At 45.4% G+C, this 12,937-nt stretch overlaps 1 long non-coding RNA gene across 1 annotated transcript in view; it reads left to right on the forward strand.

Moving 5' to 3' along the window:
• Positions 1–12,937, forward strand: part of LOC138352801 (uncharacterized) — a 122,067-nt gene that overhangs the window by 88,015 nt on the left and 21,115 nt on the right. The window lies entirely within an intron of this gene.

Genomic DNA, 12,937 nt, shown 5'->3' on the forward strand with positions numbered 1-12,937 from the left:
CCCAACACATATATATCTAAGGTTCTTCATCCTTATTAATAAGTTACTGACAATTTAACATCTTGCCCTGTACTGTTGACATAAGGGCTTACAATGATCACACAATGTTTCACTGGCCTCCTCCACAATTAGCAGCATCACTTCTCTGGTCATCGTGTCCCATGGTTGCTAGGTCATAGATCCTCCATGACCCAGACAAAACCCAGGCTGTCCAGCCTGGTGAATGTTGTCAATGTCCCATCGTTGCTCTGAGCTAACGTGATCCTGGCCTCCAGAGCAACGGAGATTCCTACCCCAGGGTCATGTTTCCTCGGGTCTGTGCTGACGTCTCGTTCCAGGGCACCAATCCCAGAACGCTATAGATACCTCACAGCTCTCTGGTCATCCTTCCTTGCTGTGCTCACCACAGCTGTAGAACATTACTCTAGGCCCATCCGCCCAGAGTGTGTCCACCTGTATTCACACCTTCCCGACCGCTGTACCTGCAAAATATTCCCTTGGAGCCCCCTGGCTCGATCCCATTATTAGATAACCTCCTCGGCTCCTTACTCTCTTCCCGTATAAAGCCTGAGCGCAGCTGCAAAACCATTGCAGCTGGCCCTTATCCCTGCTTTGATGTCAGGGGGCGAATTTCGCCTATAATGTCACGTTGGCTTCACTTCCTCCCCCTTTTTTTTCTAGAATTACTGAGTGTAGCCTCATAGCTTCCCTTCTACTCTACCTGAAGCTCTGTGACATGATCCCGGGGGACCTTCTCAAGCCTAACACTCAGTAATGGTGCCGATGAGGTAATATACAGTATATACATACACATACAGTATATACATACACATACAGTATATACATACACATACAGTATATACATACACATACAGTATATACATACACATACATTATCACAATAAATACCACATTAAAATCATTTCACAACTAATGTCACTAAAGCATCATACTGCCACTGGCTCGCCTCTAGCAAGATTCCTGTAACAACTTAATGAGAAATTAGTATATCTACTTGGCTCGCCCACTGCAACCACCAACACCTGAAATTTTGAAATTCTACATTGTAATCTTATCCATAAGACTTCCCCACTCCGACACACCATCACCTCTGGTCAACCCAACCACTGATGACCTCATTATAACACCACGTCTCTCAACAGCCAGGCTCCGCGTCCTGACGCACCTGACCTCATTACACCGATACTCACCGTACCCACCACCACCTGGCCTCCTGTGCTGCTATGTACTCCACAACACCACACTCCATACCAGGCGTCCAAACGCCACAACACTACACCACCCACTACACACGCTACTACTCTACACGCTACCCCACACTCTACAAAAACTACTATGCCCATGCACCACTCAACACCACACTCTACACGCTACCCCACACTCTACAAAAACTACTATGCCCATGCACCACTCAACACCACACTCTACACACTACCCCACACTCTACAAAACTACCATGGCCATGCACTACTCTACAGTACATACTATGCTCCTCCTGTGTTCATGACCCCACGAGAGCGGGTCGGATAGCGATGTGTCACCGTCGCCTGTGGACCTTGTCCCCGGTCCTGCGAAGGCTGTTCTGTGTTATCTACCCTTCATTGCCAACTCCTCGTACCCCTACCTATGTTCTCAGCCGCTGGTGTGCTCTCCCCTGGCACACTCCCCGTAGGGTATGGCTCCTCACTTGCCTGACCGGTCAGTGTATAGACGCGGTCTGGGTGACAGGAGAACACATGCCCTGTGTTTAGCACCTTAACCTTCACTTCTGCATTCTTTTTGCTAATTACCCGACATGGCCCCACAAACTTGGGTGCCAACTTACCTTCTGCCTGAGCGTGCATCTGCTTCACGAATACCCTATCACCTTCATTGATCACCTTTGCTTGGACCTTGTTCCGCGCATTATAATATGCCTCTGCTACCTCTGTCGACTTTCTTAAATGTAGTTTCACCAAGTCAAATGCCTTGGTTGCTCGCCTACAGACAACACTTTTGAAGTCTAACGCATAGCATGGCGGTTGCTTGCTTGTGAACGTCGTGAACGGAAGTCGGGGATCGAACCCATGCAACAAAAAATGCGGGGTTTCTCCCACCGACCTATTGAACGCCGTGTTGAGCGCCGACTCCACCATCGACAAACTCTGATCCCATGCAAGCACATCATCTGCAGCCAAATGCCGCAGAATACTGATTACTTCAGCATTGTGTCTTTCAACCAAACCATTCGCCGATGGCCGATATGCCAGCACTGGAGTATGTTTGAATTGATACACACTCGCGATGCTTTGAAATACTTGATTGATAAACACTGACCCTTGGTCTGACACAACTTGTTGAGGAGCCCCAAACCTGGTTAACACACTTTCCACCATGGCCTGGGTCACATCCTCTGCCGACTTAGAACGGAGTGCACTCACCACAGTGAACCGTGTGAGTGCATCCACTGCTACAAATATGTACCTCGCCCCTGAATGAGCTTGTGGTAGCGGCCCAATGAGATCTATGTGTACTCTCTCGAAGGGAGTACTCACCTCCGGCCACCTACGCAAAGGTTCCGCCCCCAACCTATGTGCCTTGTACCTCAGACAACTGTCACAAGAGGCTACAAAAACCTTGATATAATTACCCATGGATGGCCAATAGAACCTTTGACGTGCCCTCTGCAACGTCTTGGACTCCCCTCCATGGCCTGCTGCTGGGATGTTATGACACAGATACATTGCAGTCCTCTGGAACTCCGGTGTCAAGACTGCCTGGTATACTGGTTCAGACCGTATACCCGAAACCCTACCAAGATGATACACCTCATCTTCAACCACAAACTCATCCACTGGTGCTGGAAGTGACTTCCTCAACTCCGCACGCTGACCCCTTAAAAACTTCCTTACCTCCCCCCACAGGGGGTGACCTTCCTGACTTCGTATCAACTCCCTCACATTCCACGACACATCTTCCTCCCCCCTTTCACTCATCACTGCTACATTGTGACACCTTGACAACGCGTCAGCGACCACATTGCTTTTCCCTGGTACATGTTCAAAGTTTGTAATGTTAAACTCTGAGAGCGAGGTAACCCACCGTGCCAGTCGCTGACAAGGCTCCTTGGACTCGAACACATACTTAAGGGGTTTGTGATCGCTTCTGAGCCAAATTTCATGTCCAAGCAAGATGTACCGGTTCCGTTGTAATATGAATGTGATCGCTAGCGTTTCCCTCTCAATCGTACTATAGTTCCTCTCTGCAGGACATAGTACTCGTGAACAAAATGCAATGGGACGCTCCCGTCCTCGCTCATCCACCTGAGCTACCACACCACCTATCGCTGCGCCAGAAGCATCCGCATACACCAGACCCGGTTTGCTAAAATCTGGGTGGCCAAGATACTGCGAGAGCTGACAGCAGCCCTCAGTACCTGGAACGCCTGCTGTTGTTCCTTCCCCCACACGAACTCTGCAAGTCCACTGATCTGATGTAATGGTCTTGCAATTTTTGAAAAATCTTTAATAAATCGCCGATAATAGCTAACCAACCCCAGGAAAGATTTGCACTCTTTCTTGTTCTGTGGAACTGGGAACTCTTGAATATCCCTGGTTTTATCTGGCAATGGACTGATACCCATCCGGCCCACTGTATGACTCAGGAATGTTACCGATTCTCCAAAAAAAAAAAACTGCATTTTTCGAAATTCACTTTGAGGTTGTGTGACCTCAGCCTTAGTAAGAGTTTCCTCAAATTATGCATGTGCTCCTCTAATGACTTTCCCAGCACGATTACGTCATCGAGGTACAGCAACGCTGTGGGACCTATCATCCCCGATAATACACTCATCATTAGCCTACTGAACACAGCAGGTGCTGACTTCAACCCGAAAGGAAGTCGTTTATATTGCCAGAGCTCGTTGCACGCACTAAACGCTGTGATTTCCCTCGACTCTTCCTCCAGCGGTATCTGGTGATACCCACTGAGCAGGTCTAATGTGGTAAAATATGGTGTACCCTTCAAGTGTGACAATGTGTCCTGTATGTTAGGTAATGGGTATGCTTCGTCCTTCGTCAGCTTGTTAATTTTGCGGAAATCTACGCATAACCTCACTCCCCCATTCTTTTTCCTGGCTACTACGAGAGGGCTGTGCCACGGGGAACTGGATGGTTCAATGGTATCATGCTCCCTTAGCTGGCTTATCTCCTCTTTCACCTCCCTCTGGTGTGCCACTGGTATGCTATATGCTCTCGTATATACTGGATGTGCGCCCTCTACGTCAATCCTATGTGCTCCTTGAGTAATGCACCCTAGGGGTTCCCCTCTCAACGCAAAAACATCCGGGAACTCCCTGACTAAGCCCCTTAAGGCTTCCTTAACCTCCCTTTCCATGGACATCCTATCCACTATTCCCATTAATTTATCCATTCTATCCTCATCGCCCTCACTCTGACTTACTGACATGGCTGCAATAATCTCCTCCACAGGGTGCCCCCACGCTACCTGTGCATGCTTACTCAAAGTGACTGGCCACCGAGAGGGATTAAAAACCCTCAACCGAATTACCCCTTCATTTATGTCTTCAATAGTCTCCATTATCACCAACCCTGTTGGATTATCCAATGGCTCAATTTGCACAACGTCTACTCCCTTGGCTTTACATGCCATTTTAATCACTGAGGATGCTTCTCCCGGAATGGTGACATCCTTGGGTACCGTGACTGCCCACTGTATATTCTGGTCCCCAGCCGAGTTACCACAGTTACCCCTCACTACTGGTCCCCAGCCGAGTTACCACAGTTACCCCTCACTACTGCTACTCCTTCTCTACTCCTCACCTTGTTAACGTCTACCGCTTGACCCCCACATACCAATTTATTCCCCCTTGCGCTGAACGCTATGGTACATGAGTATTTTTCGAGGAAATCAATTCCCAGGACAATGTTGGTATGTTTCAGCTCTATATCCTGTATTACTACAAAACTATGTTTAAACCATCTATCTTCTAGCTGGAAATCCACAGTTGTCTCTCCCAACACCCGCAACGCATTATCCCCCACCGCCGTTAATCTCCTGTTGTTCGGTATCAGCCTGACGTCTGATCCTAACACGCTACGACTCATGATGGACACGGAAGCACCGATGTCCACCAAGGCTGTATAGATAGTGCCCTTTAACCGTAAATGCACCTTTATGGGATGACCCGACCCGACGGTACACAACCACTGTCCGCCACCCCCTACTGCACACACTGGGTAATTAGGTGGAACAAAAAGCTTACACTGCCAGGCCAAGTGACTACCGTCACCACATAGCTTACACACTTTTGTCTGCTTAGGTCGTTCTGGCTCGTGTTTACCTGCAGTGTACCCCGTTCCCCGGGGATACCCTCTACCGGTACCCTGGTTCTGGTGGTACATTCCTGTTGCTCCCTGAGCAGGCGTGTATCGTGGTGGAGCAGGAGTGAACCTGCCTCCACGTGCCCTTTGATTATAGCCTCCTCGCTGCCCACGAGTACCCTGATGGGGTCCCCACGATACCCCACTCGTATTGTGTCCCTGGAACACCCTTGGCTCCCAGCCCTTATTATTGTTACGTCGAGGAGCACCTCGCCTCTTCCCCTTTTAATGTGTGGCCCCCGCCGCGGGTCCATCCTCCACTGGCTGAGCTACTGGGGCCCAGAGCTGAGCCTATCTCTCTTGCGTGTCTGCAAGATTTGCTTGTTCCTTAGGGGACACTTCCTTGAAAATGTCATCCTCTGTCAGTTTGTGTCGGGCTATTCTCCGCCCAAAACACTGCATGTTTCACCGCTTCCTTAAAACACTTAGCTTCCCTGCAGTGTAACGCACTTTCCCGCGGTAATGCACCGAAAAAAACACTCCGTTGCATAGAATCTCTTACTACCCCCGTGAACTGCGTTTCCGTCCGCTCAATCACATCACCCAAGAGTCTTATTCTATGGCCAAACGCCCTTAATTGTTCCCCTGGTTCTCGTTTAAGTGCAGCTAACTGAGCCTTTAGTTCTACTGCATCGTGCTGCACATCGTAATGATCTATCAGTTCCTGCTTAAACTCGCTATAACTATTTATTTCTCTAATTTCCGCCGAGTTGAGCAGGGTCTTTGCTTCCCCTTTCACCTTGGAATATGCCAATGCAATCTTTGCCTGATCCGACCATGACCCCACACTAGTCGCCTTCTCTAGAGCAAAGAAAAATGTTCTAATATCCGTCAGTAACTGACCTTTCCAATCCCGTTTGGCGCCCCAAAACGTGGGTATGTCTCCATATACCTTAGGTCCTGCATTAGTCGTCTCATGCGTGCTCAACACATTTTTCAACCACTGTGCAACCTGCCCAATTGTCTCTGACGCTGCCGCCTGCGCTGTAAGCAACGCCGCCGTGTTATCACCACTCTCACCCTGACCGACATTACTCGTGGCCTGGCCACTGGCGCCCCTATTACTACCCGTACCCGTCATGGCTACTCGCCCCTTATGTGCTCGTGTATGAACCAGCTTGACGCTTTACCGTACAGTAACCTTACTTGGCCTTATTCCCTTAATCTCACTAGAATCACTTATAATTTTAAGCCACCATTAACAACGTCACTTATCAGTTCCCCACACTTCAGTTTCCACCCCTTAGGGGACCTTTCCCTGCCGCACAACGTGGCCACTCCACTTGGCCCTACACCCCACTATGGCCACTCCATGGCCCACGCACCTTCCCTTTCTCACTCCAATATCCACCGTCCTGAAAACAACCCGACGTCTACCAATTCCCGAACATTCCCTCACCAACTAAACCAGTAACACACTTCCTTCATCTCTCACAGTGTTCCAAAACCTGTTTGCGCTGCCACCAAATATGTTGTGACGCTGAACCCCGGTTCATTCCGAACACAGCGATTACACAACACATAACACCTTGCCTCAGCAACCGTTACTACCACCTATACTCCTACACACACCAGACCCTTGAGGCATACCACTAGGTTTGTACTGGAACACAATGAATGAACATATGGAAGGTATTTAAAGGCCGTCGGGTTTTGTCATTTAATTACAAAGAATAGACTCTGACAAATAATAACATATTAACATACTCTATTAGGTCAATACACTTCCAATACCCATAGACCACTTGACCTCCGCGATCACCACCCACACTCGTAACTTCCGCATAAGTCCCTAATACGGAATGATTACTACAACGCTCCACACCCGGTTAGTCTAACATTCAATACTCACATACTGCAGACTTAACTTGGTAACTAAGATCACATCAGGCTCTCGCATAGCTGTCTGCTACACTTCGCTGCTGCCACAAACGGAGATCCAGAGGACTTCTCAGTTCAACTCCCACAATGAGACTGACTTTAGCCAAACATGGCCTCAAACATTTCACCACGCCTCTCAAGGAAGGTATAATCCGATTAACCTTATCCCTAGAGCGGTAACCTTGATCCTAGAAGCCTGACGAAAAATAATTCCTCAATCCAGGAATTATTAATTTGGCTAAACAGCTTCGGTCTTAATCCATTGACCTTTCTTAGATATGTGATCCATAGTCTGTCTACTTAACATGTACTTCCAATCATCATTCGTTAAGTGTTGTAGTAATGATCCTCTAGCTAATAATTCCTACTAACTTGTGGATTACAACAAACCCACGGCCGCTTTAAGTAATTGGCATATTTTTGGTATAAAAAGTCAGAATTTCAAACTGCGAATAGGTGCAGAGAGCCAGAATTTGTGTCCAAAATATGGCTCAGGTATCGAATTTGGGATGTTTGGGATATTTTGAAAACTGCAGGGGGATTTTGACAAAATATGACCTACCGTTGCTTTCAGTAATTGGCAGATTTTTGGAATAAAATTCGGAATTTCAAACTGCAAATAGGTGCAGAGAGCCAGAATTTGGGTCCAAAATATGGCTCAGGTATCGAATTTAGGATGTTTGGGATAATTTGAAAACTACAGGGGGGTTTGGGCAAAATGTGACCCACCGCCGCTTTCAGTAATTGGCATATTTTTGGTATAAAAAGTCGAAACTTAAAACTGCAAATAGGTGCAGAGAGCCAGAATTTGGATCCAAAATATGGCTCAGGTATCGAATTTAGGATGTTTGGGATATTTTGAAAACTGCAGGGGGGTTTGGTCAAAATGTGACCCACCGCCGCTTTTAGTAATTGGCATATATTTGGTATAAAAAGTCGTAATTTCAAACTGTGAATAAGTGCAGAGAGTCAGAGTTTTGGTCCAAAATATGGCTCAGGTATCGAATTTGGGATGTTTGGGATATTTTGAAAACTGCAGGGGGGTTTGGGCAAAATGTGACCCACCGCCGCTTTCAGTAATAGGCATAATTTTGGTATAAAAAGTCGGAATTTCAAACTGCGAATAGCTGCAGAGAGCCAGAATTTGGATCCAAAATATGGTTCAGGTATCGAATTTAGGATGTTTGGGATATTTTGAAAACTGCAGGGGGATTTGGGCAAAATATGACCCACCGTCGCTTTCAGGAATTGGCAGATTTTTGGAATAAAATTCGGTATTTCAAACGGCGAATAGGTGCAGAGAGCCAGAATTTGGGTTCAAAATATGGCTCAGGTATCGAATTTGGATGCTTGGGATATTTTGAAAACTGCAGGGGGGGTTTGGGCAAAATGTGACCCACCGCTGCTTTCAGTAATTGGCCTATTTTTGGTATAGAAATTCGGAATTTCAAACTGGGAATAGGTGTAGAGAGCCAGAATTTGGGTGCAAAATATGGATCATGTATCGAATTTGGGATGTTTGGGATATTTTGAAAACTGCAGGGGGGGTTTGGGCAAAATGTGACCCACTGCCGCTTTAAGTAATTGGCAGATTTTTGGTATAAAAAGTCGGAATTTCAAACTGTGAATAGGTGCCGAGAGCCAGAATTTGGGTCCAAAATATGGCTCACGTATCGAATTTGAGATGTTTGGGATATTTTGAAAAATGCAGGGGGGTTTATTCAAAATGTGACCAACCTCCGCTTTCAGTAATTGGCATATTTTTGGTATAAAAAGTCGTAATTTCAAACTTCGAATAAGTGCAGAGAGCCAGAATTTTGGTCCAAAATATGGCTCAGGTATCGAATTTGGGATGTTTGGGATATTTTGAAATTGCAGGGGGGTTTGGGCATAATGTCACCCACCGCCGCTTTCAGTAATTGGCATATTTTTGGTATAAAAAGTCGGATTTTCAAACTGCGAATAGGTGCAGAGAGCCAGAATTTGGGTCGAAAGTATGGTTCAGGTATCGAATTTGGGATGTTTGGGATATTTTGAAAACTGCAGGGGCGTTTGGGCAAAATATGACCCACCGTCGCTTTTAGTAATTGGCAGATTTTTGGAATAAAATTCGGAATTTCAAACGGCGAATAGGTGCAGAGAGCCAGAATTTGGGTTCAAAATATGGCTCGGGTATCGAATTTTGGATGTTAGGGATATTTTAAAAACTGCAGGGGGGTTTGGGCAAAATGTGACCCAATGCCGCTTTCAGCAATTGGCCGATTTTTTGTATAAAAAGTCGGAATTTCAAACTGCAAATAGGTGCAGATAGCAGAATTTGGGTCCAAAATATGGCTCAGGTATCGAATTTGGGATGTTTGGGATATTTTGAAATGTGCAGGGGGTTTTGAGGAAAATGTGACACCACGGGTATCAGTAATTATTTTCGGTATAAAATTCGGAATTTCAAATTGCGAATAGGTGGAGAGAGCCAGAATTTGGATCCAAAATATGACTCAGGTATCGAATTTGGGATGTTTGGGATATTTTGAAATCTGCAGGGGGTTTTGGTCAAAATGTGACCCACCGTCGCTTTCAGTAGTTGGCAGATTTTTGGTATAAAAATTCGGAATTTCAAACTGTGAATAGGTGCAGAGAGCCAGAATTTGGGTCCGAAATATGGCTCAGGTATCGACTTTGGGATGTTTGGGATATTTTAAAAACTGCAGGGGAGTTTGGTCAAAATGTGACCCACCGCTGCTTTCAGTAATTGGCATATTTTTGGTATAAAATGTAGTAATTTCAAACTGCGAATAAGTGCAGAGAGCCAAAATTTGGGTCCAAAATATATCTCAGGTATCGAATTTGGGATCTTTGAGATATTTTGAAAACTGCAAGGAGGTTTGGCCAAAATGTGACCCACCGCCGCTTTCAGTAATTGGCAGATTTTTGGTATAAAAAGTCGGAATTTCAAACTGTGAATAGGTGCAGAGAGCCAGAATTTTGGTCCAAAATATGGCTCGGGTATCGAATTTGGGATGTTTGGGATATTTTGAAAACTGCAGGGGGGTTTGGGCAAAATGTGACCCACCGTCGCTTTCAGTAATTGGCATATTTTTGTTATAAAAATTCGTAGTTTCAAACTGCGAATAAGTGCAGAGAGCCAGAATTTTGGTGTAAAATAAGGCTCAGGTATCGAATTTGGGATGTTTGGGATATTTTGAAAACTGCAAGGGGGGTTTGGGCAAAATGTGACCCACCGCTGCTTTAAGTAATTAGCAGATTTTTGGTATAAAAAGTCGGAATTTCCAACTGCGAATAGGTGCAGAGAGCCAGAATTTGGCTCCAAAATATGGCTCAGGCCTCGAAATTCGGATGTTTAGGATATTTTGAAAATTGCTGGGGGGATTGGAACAAATGTGACCAAACGCCACATTTAGTACGTGGCATATGTTGGGTATAAAAAAGTCGTAATTTCAAACAACGAATACGTGCAGAGAGCCAGAATTTGGCGCGAAAATATGGCTCAGGCCTCGAAATTGGGATATTTGGGATATTTCGAAAGCTGCAGGGGAGTTTGTGCAAAATATCACTCACTGCCGCTTTCAGGACTTGGCATATGTTGGGAATAAAAAGTCATAATTTCAAACTGCGAATACTTGCATAGAGCCAGAATTTGGCTTCAAAATATGGCTCAGGCCTCGAAATTTAGATGTTTGGGATATTTTGAAAACTGCAGGGGGGTTTGGGACAAATGTGACCAAACGCCACATTCAGTACTTGGCATATGTTGGGTATGAAAAGTCGTAATTTCAAACTGCGAATACGTGCAGAGAGCCTGAATTTGGCTCCAAAATATGGCTCAGGCCTCGAAATTCGGATGTTTGGGATATTTTGAAAATTGCTGGGGGGATTGGGACAAATGTGACCAAATGCCGATTTTAGTACTTGGCATATGTTGGGTATAAAAAAGTCGTAATTTCAAACAACAAATACGTGCAGAGAGCCAGAATTTGGCTCGAAAATATGGCTCAGGCCTCGAAATTGGGATATTTGGGATATTTCGAAAGCTGCAGGGAAGTTTGTGCAAAATATCACTCACTGCCGCTTTCAGGACTTAGCATATGTTGGGAATAAAAAGTCGTAATTTCAAACTGCGAATACGTGCAGAGAGCCAGAATTTGGCTCCAAAATATGGCTCAGGCCTCAAAATTGGGATGTTTGGGATATTTTGAAAACTGCAGGGGTGTTTGGGACAAATGTGACCAAATGCCGCATTCAGCACTTGGCATATGTTGGGTATGAAAAGTCGCAACTTCAAACTGCGAATACGTGCAGAGAGCCTGAATTGGGCTCGAAAATATGACTCAGGCCTGGAAATTGGGAAGTTTGGGATATTTTGAAAACTGCAGGGGAGTTTGGGACAAATATGACCAAACGCCGCTTTCAGTACTTGGCATATGTTGGGTATAAAAAAGTCGTAATTTCAAACTGCGAATACGTGCAGAGAGCCAAAACTTGGCTCCAAAATATGGCTCAGGCCTCGAAATTCGGATGTTTGGGATATTTTGAAAATTGCTGGCGGGATTGGGACAAATGTGACCAAACGCCGCATTTAGTACTTGGCATATGTTGGGTATAAAAAAGTCGTAATTTCAAACAACGAATACGTGCAGAGAGCCAGAATTTGGCTCGAAAATATGGCACAGGCCTCCAAATTGGGATATTTGGGATATTTCGAAAGCTGCAGGGGAGTTTGTGCAAAATATCACTCCCTGCGGCTTTCAGGACATGGCATATGTTGGGAATAAAAGTCGTAATTTCAAACTGCGAATACGTGCATAGAGCCAGAATTTGGCTCCAAAATATGGCTCAGGCCTCGAAATTGGGATGTTTGGGATATTTTGAAAACTGCAGGGGGGTTTGGGACATATGTGACCAAATGCCGCATTCAGCACTTGGCATATGTTGGGTATGAAACGTCGTAATTTCAAACTGGGAATACGTGCAGAGAGCCTGAATTTGGCTCCAAAATATGGCTCAGGCCTCGAAATTGGGATATTTGGGATATTTTGAAAACTGCAGGGGAGTTTGTGCAAAACGTCACACACTGCCGCTTTCAGGTCTTAACATATGTTGGGTATAAAAACTCGTAATTTCAAACTGCGAATACGAGCAGAGAGCCAGAATTTGGCTCCAAAATATGACTCAGGTCTCGAAATTGGGAAGTTTGGGATATTTTGAAAACTGCAGGGGAGTTTGGGACAAATATGACCAAATGCCGCTTTCAGTACTTGGCAATATGTTGGGTATAAAAAGTCGTAATTTAAACTGCGAATACGTGCAGAGAGCCTGAATTTGGCTCCAAAATATGACTCAGGCCTGGAAAATGAAAAGTTTGGGATATTTTGATAACTGCAGGGGAGTTTGGGACAAATATGACCAAACGCCGCTTTCAGTACTTGGCATATGTTGGGTATAAAAAAGTCGTAATTTCAAACTGCGAATACGTGCAGAGAGCCAGAATTTGGCTCCAAAATATGGCTCAGGCCTCGAAATTCGGATGTTTGGGATATTTTGAAAATTGCTGTGGGGATTGGGACAAATGTGACCAAACGCCACATTTAGTACTTGGCATATGTTGGGTTTAAAAAAGTCGTAATTTCAAACAACGA

Source organism: Procambarus clarkii, chromosome 55, assembly GCF_040958095.1.
Source record: "Procambarus clarkii isolate CNS0578487 chromosome 55, FALCON_Pclarkii_2.0, whole genome shotgun sequence".
NCBI classification, from domain to species: domain Eukaryota; kingdom Metazoa; phylum Arthropoda; class Malacostraca; order Decapoda; family Cambaridae; genus Procambarus; species Procambarus clarkii.